This window comes from Capsicum annuum, chromosome 5, assembly GCF_002878395.1.
Source record: "Capsicum annuum cultivar UCD-10X-F1 chromosome 5, UCD10Xv1.1, whole genome shotgun sequence".
Classification (NCBI taxonomy): domain Eukaryota; kingdom Viridiplantae; phylum Streptophyta; class Magnoliopsida; order Solanales; family Solanaceae; genus Capsicum; species Capsicum annuum.
This window is the reverse complement of record NC_061115.1, coordinates 46,848,322-46,863,631: the sequence shown is the minus strand read 5'-3', so window position 1 is coordinate 46,863,631 and position 15,310 is coordinate 46,848,322.

The window sequence follows — 15,310 nt, the reverse complement described above, 5'->3', positions numbered from 1 at the left end:
ATGGTTGTCAATTAAGTTTGTGTTTGTTAGTTGACCTTTGGTCAAGTTTCCCAAATTTTACTTTTGTTTGTTGTTTCTATTCTGTGTAGGGGAGTTTTTGTGTATGCCAAGTACACAGAGATCGGGTGCACCATTATTACCAATACATCCGGAACCACAACTAATTGGCAGCATGGCAGATCCCCAAGATGCTGAGAGGCTAGCCATGTTGGCTAGAGCTCAACTAAATTGGCAAAATAATGGACAACAAGAATGTCATCCTAATCCTAATGATGATGATTTAGGGGATGATCACTTGTTAGATACTATTAATCGAAGCCGTGCAGAGAATGTAGCTGCACCAGTGAACATAAATGTGAACAGAAATCGTCCTTTCAGGGCGAGACCTGATTGCTAAGCTATTCAATTTGATCTTAATGATAATGAAGATGGAATGGATGGAGCTGGTGCCACTGGAGTTATTATTCCTCCACCTCTAGCACCAGGAATAAAGTTTAATATTGCCAGTACAATGATTTAGCTCCTTCATCTGAAGGGGTTGTTCGGTGGACTCATGAGAGATGACCCCAATACGTATTTAGTGAACTTTGTCACTATTTGTAAGTCCTTTGATAACCCGGGAGTGGGACAGAATGCCATACACCTGCATTTATTTCCATTATCTCTGTCTGGGGAGGCAAAATTATAGCTTAATGAGCTGACGCTCGATTCTATAACCAACTGGAGGCAGTTGAAAAAGGCTTTTCTAAAAAGGTTTTTTCTCCCTTTCAGGAGGGTACAGTAAAGGGATGAGATCAATAACATTAGGAAGATCCTAAATGAAGCTCTTCACGAGTCATGGGAGAGGTTAAAAAAGAATCTAACGTAGTGTCCAAATCATAGTATGACAGATATTTATCTGATGGAGAGTCTTTATCAGGCTTTGAACTTTATTACGAAGCTAGTTGTTGATAATGCTGCAAGGGGATCATTTTTGGATCTCACTTTTTAGGAGGCCTAAAAAATTCTTGATGGGATGAACAAACAAAGTAGAGCTTGGCATACCAGGGATTCTATGGTAGCAAGCCCTACTATGTCTGTTGTCATAACTGCAGAACAACGTAAGAAAGAGGAAGAAAGAGATCAAGACATGGCATACTTGAAGACACAGGTGGATTTGTTGACCAAGCACTTATTATCTGCAAAGACTGAAAAAGTAAAACCTGTTGCATCCCTAGGTAGAGATAATTCTGATTCGGAAGAAGAGGCTAACTATTTGAATAGCCAAGGGGTTTCCAAGGCAACAACCAACAAAATCAAGGTCGAAACTACTATGAAAAGGTTGGTTACAAGGATAAAGATCAAGGAAATTAGAAAAGTAAGAGTGATAGGAGTGGGCTATATATACCTCCCATAAGTAGAGATAATGCTGCAACTAGCTCCAGCAAGATGTCCATTGGGGACATGATGGAAAAATTATTGAAGGGAGTTGAAGCTGCCAACTCTGGGGTGACTACCATAAAGAGCAATTTTCCTTCTATGAGTCAGTTGGTAAACTCGCACTCTACCTCTATCAAGAAGTTGGAGCAACAAATGAGCCAATTCTCGACAGCGTTGAATCAGAGAAAGACTAGAACATTGCCAAATGATACCATTTAGAATCGTCAAAATGGTGGCTCTTGCATGGCTATCACTTCTAAAAGTGGAAAGGCATTGGCAAGCCCTCCAGTGGGCAAGCTTTGGTTGATATTATAGCAAATGATATTGAAGAATTAGAGATTTATCATCTGGTGGAGTCTGGGAAATCGGATGAGGTTATTGATAACACACCATACAACAGTCAGCAGGTTGATGAGTAGGAGAAAAGTAGGGGAAAGAAGGATAAAGTGGTGGTTACCACTCTTTCAAAATAACCTCCTCCATTTCCCCATCAGTTGAAGAAGAAGGCCAACAGCACAAAGTTTGGCAAATTCATGGCTATGCTTAAGCAGTTAACAATTAATTTGCCATTGGGGGAGGCATTGGAGCAAATGCCCGGGTACGCAAAGTTCATGAAAGATCTTGTCACAAAGAAGCGGATAGTTACTTTTGAGCCGATGGACAATCTCCATCATTGTGGTGCTATCTCCATAAGGTCTTTGGTGCCAAAAAAAGTAGATCCGAGAGCATTTACTATCCCGTACACTATTGGACCTCTTGACTTTACAAAATCTCTATGAGACTTGGGAGCAAGTATAAACTTAATGCCGCTTGCGGTATACAAAAATTTAAGTTTGGGGGATCCTACTCCCAAAAACATGAGATTAGTTATGACAGATAGATCTAATCTTGGGTTTGTCATTCTCGATTGCGAGGTGGACTTTGAGGTGACCATAATCTTGGGTTGACCTTTTCGTGCAACTGAGATTGTACTTATTGATATGAGAGCAAATGAGCTACTATTCAGATTAAATTATTAAGTAGTTCAATTTGATTTCTTTCATCCATGAAACAGCATAATGATATGAGTGTATTTTCCATTGTGGATGTCTATTATGAGGAGGAGCAGGAAGTACCGATTGAAGAGAAATTTAATATTGAGACATTAGCTGTCGTGTTGATGAATTTTGTTCAGAATAGTGTAGAAGATTATGAGGAAACAGTGTGTGCCTTAACGGCCATGGGGTCTTACTCATATTTACCCATGAAGTTGGATTTGTACTTAAAATATTGTCCAAGTTCACCTGCTAAGCCTTCTATAGAAGAACCGCCTATCCTGGAGCTGAAAGAGTTACCCATTTATTTGAGGTATGTGTTCCTGGGCAGTGGGAATACACTACCTGTTATTATTGTGGCTGACCTGTGTGAGCAATAGGTGGAATCCCTCATCTCTATTCTTAAGAGATATAAGAGGGCTATTAGTTAGACGATTGCAGACATTATCGGCATCCCTCCTGGTATATATACACATAAATCCAATTGGAGGAGGATTGTATCCCTACTACTGAGCACCAGTGTCGCTTAAACCTATCTATGCAAGAGGTGGTGAAAAAAAGATAATCAAGTGGCTAGATGTAGGAGTGGTTTATCCTATATCGAATAGTAAGTGGGTGAGTCTTGTTCAGTACGTGCCCAAGAAAGGGGGCATGACAGTAGTGGATAATGAGAAGAATGAGTTGATTCCGCTTAAACCTGTTATTGGGTGAAGGGTACGCATGGATTTCAAAAAACTCAGTTCGTGGACATTGAAGGATCACTTCCCAATGCCCTTCATGGATCAGATGCTTGACTAACTAGCTGGAAGGGGTTTGTATTATTTCTTAGATAGATATTTTGATTACAACTAGATTTCCATTTCTCCTGAAGATCAGGAGAAGATGACATTCACAAGCCTATACGGTATGTTTACTTTCAAGAGGATACCTTTCGGGTTATGTAATGCACCTGCCACTTTTCAGTGGTGCATGATTTCGATCTTTTTTTATATGGTTGAAGACACCCTATAGGTGTTTATGGATGATTTCTCAATTATCGGTGATTTCTTTGAACTGTTCTTGCTAAATTTAAGTTAGGCATTACAACGGTGTGAAGAGTTCAATCTTGTCCTTAACTGGGAAAAATGCCACTTCATGGTGAAGGAAGCTATTGTGCTTAGTCATCGAATTTCATCTAAAGGCATTGAGGTAGACAAGGCAAAGGTTGAGGTGATTGAGAAACTACCTCCTCCTATCTCAGTCAAAGGGGTACACAATTTTCTTGGCCATGTAGGGTTTTACCATAATTTCATAAAGGATTTCTCAAAGATTGAAAACCGATTTTGCAAAATCTTGGAGAAGGAATCTAAATTTTCTTTTAATAATGACTGCAGAAAGGCCTTTGAATTCCTTAAGTTGAATCTAGTGGAAGCTCCAATTATTGTTGCTCCTGATTGGACAAAGCCATTCTAGATTATTTGTGATGCCAGTGGAGTGGCACTTGAGGCTGTTCTTGGGAAAAAGAAAGAGAAGTTGTTTCATCTGATATATTATGCAAGCAATGCCTTAAATGGGGCTCAGAAGAATTATATGGTGATAGAGCAGGAACTTCTAGCAGTGGTGTATGCTTTTGAGAAGTTTAGGCAATATTTTCTTGGTACCAGGATAGTGTTACACACTGACCTTGCTGCCTTGAGGTACCTAATGGTGAAGAAGGATGCTAAACCAAGGTTGATCCAGTGGGTATGGCTACTTCAGGAATTTGACTTCAAGGTCAAGGATTCCAAGGGATGTGAGAATTAGGTAGCTGATCACTTATCCAAACTCGAAAGTGAGGAAGCAGTAAAATATGAGCTTGAAATTGATTATTCATTTTTGGATGAGAAAGTATTGGCTATAGTGCTCGAAAAAGTACCTTGGTATGCTGACTTCACAAACTATATGGTAAGTGAAGTAATGCCAGAGAATCTTTCATTTTAACAAAGAAAAAAGTTTCTTCATGATGTGAAACATTATTTCTAGGATGAGCTGTATCTTTTTCAGCGATGTGCGGATGGTATTATTAGACGGTGCATTCCAAAAATGGATATGTTAAGTGTATTGGAAGAAAATCATTCTTCCCCAGTTGGAGGTCACCATAGTGGTGATCGTACTTCCAGAAAAGTGCTTCAAAGCGGCTACTATTGGCCCACTTTTTTCAAGGAAGCTTACGAGTTAGTAAAGAGTTGTGACCAATGTCAAAGGCAAGGGTCTATTTCAAAGTTCCATTAGATACCAATGTCTAAGATGGAGGTAGAATTGTTCAATGTCAAGTCATTGACTATATGTGTACATACTCGTTGCTGTTGACTACATGTCAAAATGGGTCGAGGCTGTGGCTCTAGCAGACAATGAAGGAAAATGGGTTGTTGCATTTTTAAGGAGAAATGTCTTCTCTCTCTTTGGGGCACCACGTACCATAATAAGTGATGGAGGATCACACTTTTCAAAGAAGATATTCAGAGCTTCCTTGGAAAAATATAGATTTAAATATCATAAGGTGGCTACTCCATACCACCCACAGACTAGTGATTAGGTGGAGATCTCTAATCGGGAAATCAAAGCTATCCTTGCCAAGACTATAAATGCTAGATAGAGGGATTGGTCTAGGAAGCTAGACGATGCATTATTGGCATATCGAATGGCTTTCAAGACACCTATTAGCATGTCGTCATACCAATTGGTTTATGGATGTGGCAGCAAATATAAGATTAGGGCATCTTAATAAGATTGATGAGTTCCGTCTCAGAGATTATGAAAGAGATAATTTGTACAAAGGAAAAATGGAGAAATACCATGACCATAGAATTGAAAAGCGAGATTTTTAGAAAGGTGACTTGGTGCTGCTCTTCAGTTCCAGACTCAAGCTATTCCCAGGTAAACTCAGATCCTAATGGTCGGGCACGTTTAAAATTAACCAAGTCTACTCGTGTAGAGTAGTCGAACTTGAAAGCAATGATGGAAGAAGTGTCTTTAAGGTTAATGGGTAGTGTGTGAAATTATATATCGGTCCAAAGGACTCAATAAAAAGTATGGATAACATCTATATCGATGAAGTCTGAGTAATCGAGATAATTGAGTCACGCCATGACAATAAATCAGGTACTAGTGAGAGGCAACCCACATTGTGTTGTTGTATAGCATTAGTTGAAGTTATTTTGGTGTTTGTTTTGTTATTTTGTACAATCTGAAGGGTTTGTGTAGGTGTGCACGTCTAACAGTGCAGGAAAACAGAAGCTGAGAAAGTTTGGGGGTGATTGATGGGTAACCCGATGAATCATCGGTGAGTCAACGGATCGTCCTGGTAGCCATCGCAGCAAAGTCCAAAAACCAGGTTACTAGAAGAATTGCGATGGGTTGACCGACAGACCATCACATACTCAATGGATTATCGACTCAACCATTGGCAATGTTCCCCAAGGTAAGTTCTTTGGAATGAATCGACGAGTATCCCGAGAGATCGTCGCTTATATGATGGACCGTCGTACGAACCATCACACATAACCCTATTTCAGTGGGTCGGGTCAAATCGATGTAAATAGAATTTTTTTTCATTTTCATCGAACCCAACATGGTTTTAAATAGATGATTTGAAGCGGTTGAGTAACTCCCAAACTATTCAACGTACCTGAACCCTTTTATTTTCTCTGAAAAACTTTTCACTTCTCTTTTCCCAATTTATTTAAAGCCTATCTTTTATTTGTTGCTCTCAATTACAAGCAACAAAAATTTCATCTCTAAAACAAGGTGGCATATAGCATCCTATTTTGAAAGTGCAAAGTCAGAGTAATGTACTGCAACAACAAGGTAAAAATTCCTTTTCACTCTCTATCTTTCTTCGACATGACTAGCAATAGAATAGGTTAAGGAAATCAAGTGAACGAATTCTCTTCTTATGTTTGGTATTGTTTGGTGATGATGTGAGTTGAAACCTAACATACGTTGTCCTGGTGGAAGTCTGAGTAACCCATGGACCAAAAAATGGAAAAATGTGGATATGTATTATTGATAAAAGTGCCATGCAAATAGTCCTAGAATGAAATGTATGTAAGATGTTCGTTAAAATGTCGAAATGACGCCTGAAAGGTAAAATGACATGCGAAGGTCAGAGCTATGAATCATAGAATACCTGACGAGCCATTGCCTAAAACCGTCGTCACTTTCTCAGAGTTAAGGTTACTAGAAAAACCTTGACGGTTTTGGTCGACGGACCATCACCGGTCTATAATTTTTTGTGTCTTCTGGTTTAGTTTGCGAACTAATAAACGCTTCACTTGCAGGTATCATGGAAAAAAATTACCAACCACTAGGGGTAGAGGCAGAGGCTAAGGTGCCAGATAAGGGCTATTAGAAGATGCAGATGCCTCGGCACACAATGCCTGATGAAATCATCAAGTCATCTTTTCATTCTCCCAATCTAAAGAGGAGGGTGAAAGCAGTAGTAGAAGTAGCTCACTCAATTTCGGTTGAGGAAGGGATTGAAGTATCTAACCCAATACAAAAGGAAAGTCTAGAACTAGTAGACCAAAATTTGGGTCGGCTCAAGGATCCACAAATGCAAAAATCTATGCGGTGGCAGATTGAGGGTGCTTGAGAGCACTTCTACAAAGGGTTGGATCCAATGGACAGGGTAACTATAAAGAGGGCTATTTTTGAGGAATTACAGATCGTGAAAACAATCTTACATGAATAACCAGAGCTTGAGTGTAAATTCAATGAGTATGAACTGGCATGGATGAGTAGGCCACTTGGGACCTATCAACCAAATTTGGTAATAAATTTTTTTGTTAATTAATTGGAGTTTCTTGAGAAAGATTTCCCTAAAGGTTCATCAACTACAGACATGAATAAACTTGATATAGTCCCTGTGCAAGGAGTGATATAGGTATCTTGGAGAAATCATTAAACAGGTTCTTAATTAGGCCAGAATATCAAATAATGGGGCAATTCAAGAATTGGAGCACCGAATGTTCACACAGACTCAACAAAAGTCGTGGTTAACCAAAATACTGACAAATAGAGGAGAGCCTGCGTGGCTACATAATCCCTATGAAAAGATATCTTAGTCATCCTTAAGTCTTAGGGAGAAGTTCTAGTGGGTGATTGTGAGGCTGAGACTGATGCCAACAGGTAGTGATGATCGCTTAGAACTCACTAGAGCCAAGATTATTGCTGCTTTAATTGAGGGATTTACAGTGGATTTTGGCCACATTATTTCTGATGAATTGTTCTTCATGCTCAAAAGACTCAGACAGCACTGCCATTCCCATGCCTTATCATACAATTATGTAAGCAAGCGAAGGTTCCCTTGATCAGTGGAATTGATAACGAGATCCAGGCAATGCACAAGCAAGATATTGAAAAGATGAGGGATGACTCAAAGTTTGATATGCAAGTCAACAGGAATCCAGCTCAGCAAACTCAGTCAGAGAAAGTTCTTGAATCAGCAGAGGGTCCTTCAGGTATGCCATTACCACTTGCTATGTACGCACCTCCTTCCACTTCTGTAAGGTCACTTCGATGCCTATGGGTGGAATTGTGGATTCTGCATTATTTCTACCACAATACTCAGAATACAGGATGAACCAAGAAAATCTTGCATAGTATGTATGAGCATAGAAAAGGATTGAAGAGCAAATAGCTATATAGGGGGAAGATTTCAAACCCTTTGTTAAGAGAATTATGGAGAAAGGGAACAAGCCTTTTAGGAACATCCAACTACGAATGGATAACATAGAGGAGCATATCAATAAGAGGCTGGATATCCTGTCTATTCTAAATTTTGCAATATTGATTGAAGAAGTTAAAAAACTTAGGGCTGACATGGATAGGATAAATCAGCAACCATAACAGATCATATTTGATCCTATACAGATTATAAGCGATGAAGATGAATGCATTGTTGATTTAATGGGGCAACCAATCAAAGATAAGGGTATGAAAGTGGTAGAGATGGATGAGAAAGCTAAAAAAGCCACAAGGAAAGCTGCTAAAAGGAAAAGGCTCGTAGATATGTCACCTGAGCAGCGATTTGACTATCATATGAAGAGAAAAGCTAAGAAGTCAAAGAAAGAAGTAGAGAAAAGGAAGAAGAGGCTTCAGGATGAAGCAACTGGAGTGTCTACTAGTCCTGCCCCAACTAGCGGGAAACCTGCAGATCTGGCTAAAAATGTAGTACCTTTGATTCTGGAGGGATAGATTGTGAGTACTCCCACCACCATGGGGGTCAACATTGCACTCAGTGAGGATATTGGAGCCTCACTGCACTTTACCGATGCCTCAGATGAATAGAGGCACTGCAAGTATTTCCACTTTTTTGTACTTAAATTATATGCAATTGAGGACAAAGCATTATTTTCTGTGGGGGTGGGATGTTCTTGTACAATGAGGGTTGTGTTGCCGATATTCTTTTCCTTCAATGTGCTATCTAGGAGAATCATCATGTCTAGATTGTTATTAAGTTATTGCATTTTCATTTCTTATCTAGGATTGAAATTTCTCTTTTCTTAAGTCATGTTCTATTGGTAATGCTATTCCATAAAATAAAAGTGAAGTTATGTTAGCATCAGTTTGTATATGTGAATGATAAGTGACTAGTGCAAAGTATTTGTGTACATATTTATATAATGAATTCTTCTTTTTCTATTGGTAAAAGTGTTGTGTGACCATCTATGACTCTGACACTGGCCTACGAATGTAAGTAATTATAGCCACATGTTACGAACCCCAAGAGTTAGTGGAACAGGAATTAACTTAGTGTTTGTGTGTCTGTGAGGGTTTGTGTACTTCTTACATTAATGCTACACCTAGAACTTGCCCGATTCATTTGTTGTTATTTTATTTCTAACTCAATAAGATAGGATAGCAGGGGTCCTTGTTTGTTAGTCCATTTATCCCAAATAATGACCTACCAAAAAAAATTTTGTGTTGTTTTTCATTGTAACCCTATTGAGCCTTGTTAATGTTTGTTCTGTCCGAATAAATAGTGATTCACTCTCTAGTAAATATTAGCATTTAGCATGGGCCTTGGTCCGATATTGGACATTTTGTACTTTAACTTAGGCAAATTACCTAAGTTGAGGGTGGCTTCTGTTATGTTTTTGGCAACATAGGAGGTTGATTCAAGTTAAATTGTGAGTAAGAATCTGGCCCTGGTCTAATTAGATTTCTAAGTACATATTGTGCACCTCAACTGATAACATAAGTATAAGTTGAGGGTGGCTAATGCTGATTATTAAAAAAAAGGAAGAAAAGATGTTGTTACTAGGATGGATGAACAGTAGGAGCTGAAATGACTGAATGAAGTTATTGTATTAGTGAGTAGCTACCTAGAAGGGTGAAAAGAGTGAAATTCCCTTGATTTCAAGTCACTTCTCCCTAAATATATATCCTTACCGATCCCAAAACCTCATTTTGATCCTAAAAAGTCCTCTTTGATCTTGGCGAGTAAGTTATAAGAAAACATTAGATGATAAGGGCAAGCCTATGGGTGTGCACTATGTTTGTAACTTCTGTTCTGATAGCGATAGTAGTAGTTTTGTCCACAGATTGATTATATATAATGAGAGGTGGACTTTGTTGGCTTTAAGGGCACGATAATTATCCTTAGACTGTTGATTCCTTTGGGGTATTGTATCTATGGCTAGAAATAAATTAAGTAGTAGTAGATGCCAGTTGTAGATCCTTATGTGTTAGAGCATTTAGCTGAATGGATAGTTGAATGATTGTATAGCTGTGTTGATATGACTGTTGAGTGCCCATCGTGATGTTGTTCGTATATACATTTTTGGTGTTGAGTTGCTTGAGGACAAGCAATTTCCTTAAGTTAAGGGTGTTGATGTTCCAGCTTTTGATGAAATATTTTAGGGCTTTTTCTTAGGATAATTGTGTGTTTTCAAGCAACCATTGTTGTATTTAACATGGTATTATAGTGTTTTCAAGATAAGAACTGAGTGTGAAGAATAACTCGGCCAATCTAAGTAAAATAAATGAAAATGAGCAGCGACGGCTTATGTGTTGGACTGTCGACCTTGCGATGAACTGTCGGTCTAAACCGCCAGCTGAAAACAAAAGTCAAAGACTCTGGACATCCTACGACGGACTGTCAGCTCTGCGACGAACAGTCGATCTGAACCATCGCTAAGATACAGAATGCATAATCACTGAAAGTCCTGTGATGGGCCGTTAACCTTGCGATGGACCATCGCTCTACTCGTTGCCTAGAAGTAGAGAATGAAATCATTGAAGGTCCAACGATAGTGCAGGCGATGGACCGTCAGACCTGCGATGAACCATCGCTTGTCCCACCGACCATAAGGCGGAAAATCTAAGTTTGAATTTTTAAAACCCCACTTCTGGAATTATATAAATAACAAGTATTAAGGTTTAGTAAGTATATTTTAGTTATTAGTCTTATACTTTATCCTCTAGTGAGGGTTTTTGCAATACTTTTCTTTGGGATTTGAATCTAAGGATTGAGTTATGATTATTAGTTTTGGTATTTTCCATTGAAAATTTGGAAGAACTATACTGTAACTTTTGTAAGTAATCTTCTGAAGTTATTTATGAACATCAATATATCTTTTCTTTTTGAAATGAAGATGAGTAGTTAAACTCCCATAACTAGGGTTATGGGAGCCTTGATGTAGAGAACTATTTTAGGGTTGTGAATTGGTTTGATTTCTAACATCTATCGAAATTGCATGAATCTTTCTTCATTATCATGACATCTCTTAGTTGTAAACTTGAGAAGTACGCCCATGACTCTACTTGTCTGAAAAGAAAGTGGATATTGGGAAAAGAAGTGATTCACATGAACTCCATAGGTTTACCCTTTGGGTTAACGGGTTGATGCCTTAGCAGGATCAACCCTCATATGAGTGTTATTGAATAAAGCATAAATCCTTTAAGTTTGAGAAAAGTAAATGATGAAACTTTCATTAGGTTGTGAAACATGTGGGTAATTCTTAGAATTCAATAATTCTTGCAATTGAACATATAAGTTAGAATTCGAGCACAAATTCATAACCCTAACTATTTGAACATCTTGGTGAGCTTAAATCTTGTTAATTCATTCTCATTGAAATTACATCTACATAAACTCTCAGTAGCTGGACTTTTGTCTGAAACAAATATGAAATAACACTATTAATATTTCAAAAACCCCTTTATTTCAGAACCTTAGATCAACAGTCTAATAACAGTCACAATACTTAGAGAACTCGGTATTCCCTGTGAGATTCGACACCCAACCAATTTTGGTTCTATATTTGACAGCGACTGCTTACACTTTCTAACGAGAGTTATAATTTGGGTGTATCACTAGGTAAGTACAGAGGATATATGTAATGCCTCAAGTTTGTACCCCGAATTCTACACGATGCACATAATCTTGAGGGACCAAAAGCTAACCCATGACTAGTACTTGCTGCAATAACTGAATAATAATGTTATATTATGTGGAAATTAGGTAGAAACTTTCCATAAGTTTCAATGCTATAAATAAATACTGAGTATTGAAAACTGAATACTGATACATTTATCTTAAATACTCCAGTCTGATAAGCCTCTACTGTCTGGATAAGGGATTGATGGGACAGAACCCTACCTAACCTCGACTACTGAAAATTGATAAACTTAGATACTGAATTAATAATTATTTCCTCAAACTATGAGGAGTCACCACTAGTATGTTGTTGATGGATCAGGCTACTATGTATGATTGGGAGCCCGTGCATCTGAACCTATGATAAAAGACATCATAGTACAAAAAAAAGGTATGCGTCAGTACTTTGAATGTACTGGTATTCTAAGTGAGGTAGACTGGGATGCATGGGTTCATATGCATGAACAATACTAACTGTATGACATGAGTATAACTGAATAAAAGTACATGCATGAATACGTAAATTGTAACTGAGTTTGTGATAACACTGGATACTGAGTTCTGAATCACTGGTTTACTAATATCTGAGTTTACTGATACTACATTACTGATAACTGAGTGACTATATCTGATAGTCCTAATTCTGTGGAACTATTCTGAGTTCCTTACTAAACTCAGTTACTTTTTGTAACAGTCCTAATTTCTGTAGAACTGAACTGAGTTCTATTCTGAAGACTAAAACTAAAACTGTGGGAGGTAGTCATCTAACCGAAATGCCTCTTTCTGAATAGATTGGGGTCCAACCTGTAAACCCAGTTGGAAGGGTGTCAATACCGTGCCACAGGTAAAGACAACTGTGAGTTAACCCTCTCTGATAGGAAGCTCTTTCATTAAGCCTCATTGGTAGGAAAACTTGTATGAGATATATCAACCATATTCTCATAGAAAGATATCTCAACCTAAGCTCACTACATAGTTTTGTAACGCAGGGATTTCTACTAAGAGTCTAACCCTCTACTGGTAGGAATTCTCCCATTACTGGGTTCGCTTGGTGCTGAATCCTAATCCCATCTGAATAGACAATAAACTGACTCCTAGTGCATACTAGGCTTGACTGACCTGTTACTGATTATACTATATAACTAAACTGAACTGAGTTCACTAAGTTTCGTTGACTGATAGAATACTACTAAATTCTATTAACAGACTGAATTTACTAAGGTCTGAAGTGAATAATGAACAGGACTGGACTAATACTAAGTCTATTGAGTTTTTTCAGAGTTTTGTAACAGACTGAGAGTACTACTGATCATGACATGACTGAGATTATTCTGTAACTAACACTAGCTCAAGGTAAAAAGCTAAATTATCGGGTATTAAATACCCCCAAGACTCGATAGCATGAAAAATAAATCATAGCATAAACTTGAAAGGGATAACCATATGCACCTGATCATAACTCATTTATAAAGACATTCCATCAAACACTTACATGATATAACTTGCACATACGCTAACATGATATGATTGTTTTTCCTTTTTCTTTGTTCTCATGAGAAATTTATCAAACACTTGGAGAACATAATCTATGCACAGGACACTGAACAACACATAGGCATCATAATTCAAATCCCCATTTATAATTTCAAGGGTTTAGCATGGATTCACATGATTTTATACGTATATCAAATAAATCCACATGAAACTTGTAACAAACATGGATTAGGAACCTATTTAATCATTTTAATCATGAATATAATCAAATCCAACATGAAATTCATAAAATTAATACACTTGAAGTTTTAAAAGTAGTTTCTTGAACTCCAAAGGTGGAAGGGACCCTTGGATGAACACTTGACATACCTTGGTTGCTAAATTCATTAAGAATGATTGTGAAATCTTAATCTTTGTGTTTGAAATTTAATCTCCTATGGTTTTTTTATTGAGTAATTACTGAATAGAGAGTGAATTTTGCCTCTAAAGGGAATTAATTTTGTATTTTGGGGCTGATATCCATGGGTAAAAGACCCAAATACCCCTGAGGAATGAAAATTTTAAATACTAAAAATTGAATTAGCAACACGCAGACTGACGCATCACTTCAATGGGATCGATGCTATGTGCAATGCACCATATTGAGTCCCCGTCGATTTACTGAAATTTGCATTGGAGAGCTGGAGGAAAATATTCATCGACACGATAGATGATGCGGTGCATCGAGATTGCATTGATCCACTGGTTTGGACTTCCAAACGTGCCTCAAATGATGTTCAAAAAATCTAAAAATTGTCCGAAGACAACTACTGACACTCCTGATCATCATTCAAACTAAAGATTGACATTTTAAGGTCATAGAGGTCATAAAATATAGTTGTCAACTCTCAATGGATAAAATGACAATAAGGCTGAGTACTTGGATAAATTTTACTAAGTTTGGGACCCCTTAACAAGCTTTAAAGGATTGAGTTAATCTTATGATTTTGTGGGATGTTAATCTCCCCTTGGGATCATTCATCATCGAATGAGACTAACTAAGATGAGAATACTGATACACTGAATTTAGATACAAGACATGTACAACTGAAGCATGATTTCATGACTGAAATTACTTATAAACTAAAATTTCATACTGGACATGCATATCTGATGCATGAGTACATACCTGAACCTGATTCATGAATGCATGACTGGGATTGCTAATAAGCTGAGTTTCTCATGTTGAACATGCATATTTGATGCATAAAGTCATAACCGAATATGCAATGGTAACTGGTACTAAATCTATAAGGGAAAATCTTAGCATGAAACTGAGTAAGTTCAAGGAAAACTGTTACCTTGGGCTGAGTCTGAGTTTGCAGAGAAGAGGTAAGAATACTTGGTCTGCATATATAATTCTACTTCCAAAGTAGCTCCCTCAATGGACTGATTCTGACAAAGAACTTTGACTAGAGGGACCTCTTTGTTATTCCGTCTGTGAATTTGATAATAAAGGATTTCAACTGGAATCTCTTCGTAAGAGAGACTGTTCTAAATATCTAGGCCCTTAATAGGGACTACAACAGTTTGGTAGCCTATGCACTTCTTAATAAAGGAGACATGGAACACAAGGTGTACTAAATCTAAGTTTGAAGGCAACTCAAGCTTGTAGGATACCCTTTTGAGTTTTCCCTTCTATCCGAGACTTTTCACTCCTTTCATGGAAGAGATCTTCAAGGATAAAAAATCAATGATCTCAAACTCTAGATCATTTAATGAACACACATGAATGGAAACATAAGAACATAGTTGAGCCTAAAATGTGATCCATGAACTGAATGTCATGAACTGAACTGAGCCCCTGAATACATAGCATTTGGCTAAGATTGGAACCTAAGGGTCAACTTATGAGTACCCATTACTCCAAACTGGATTTGTTACGTGAAGGGAAAATGGCATACTCAGGTCATGAAAGCTG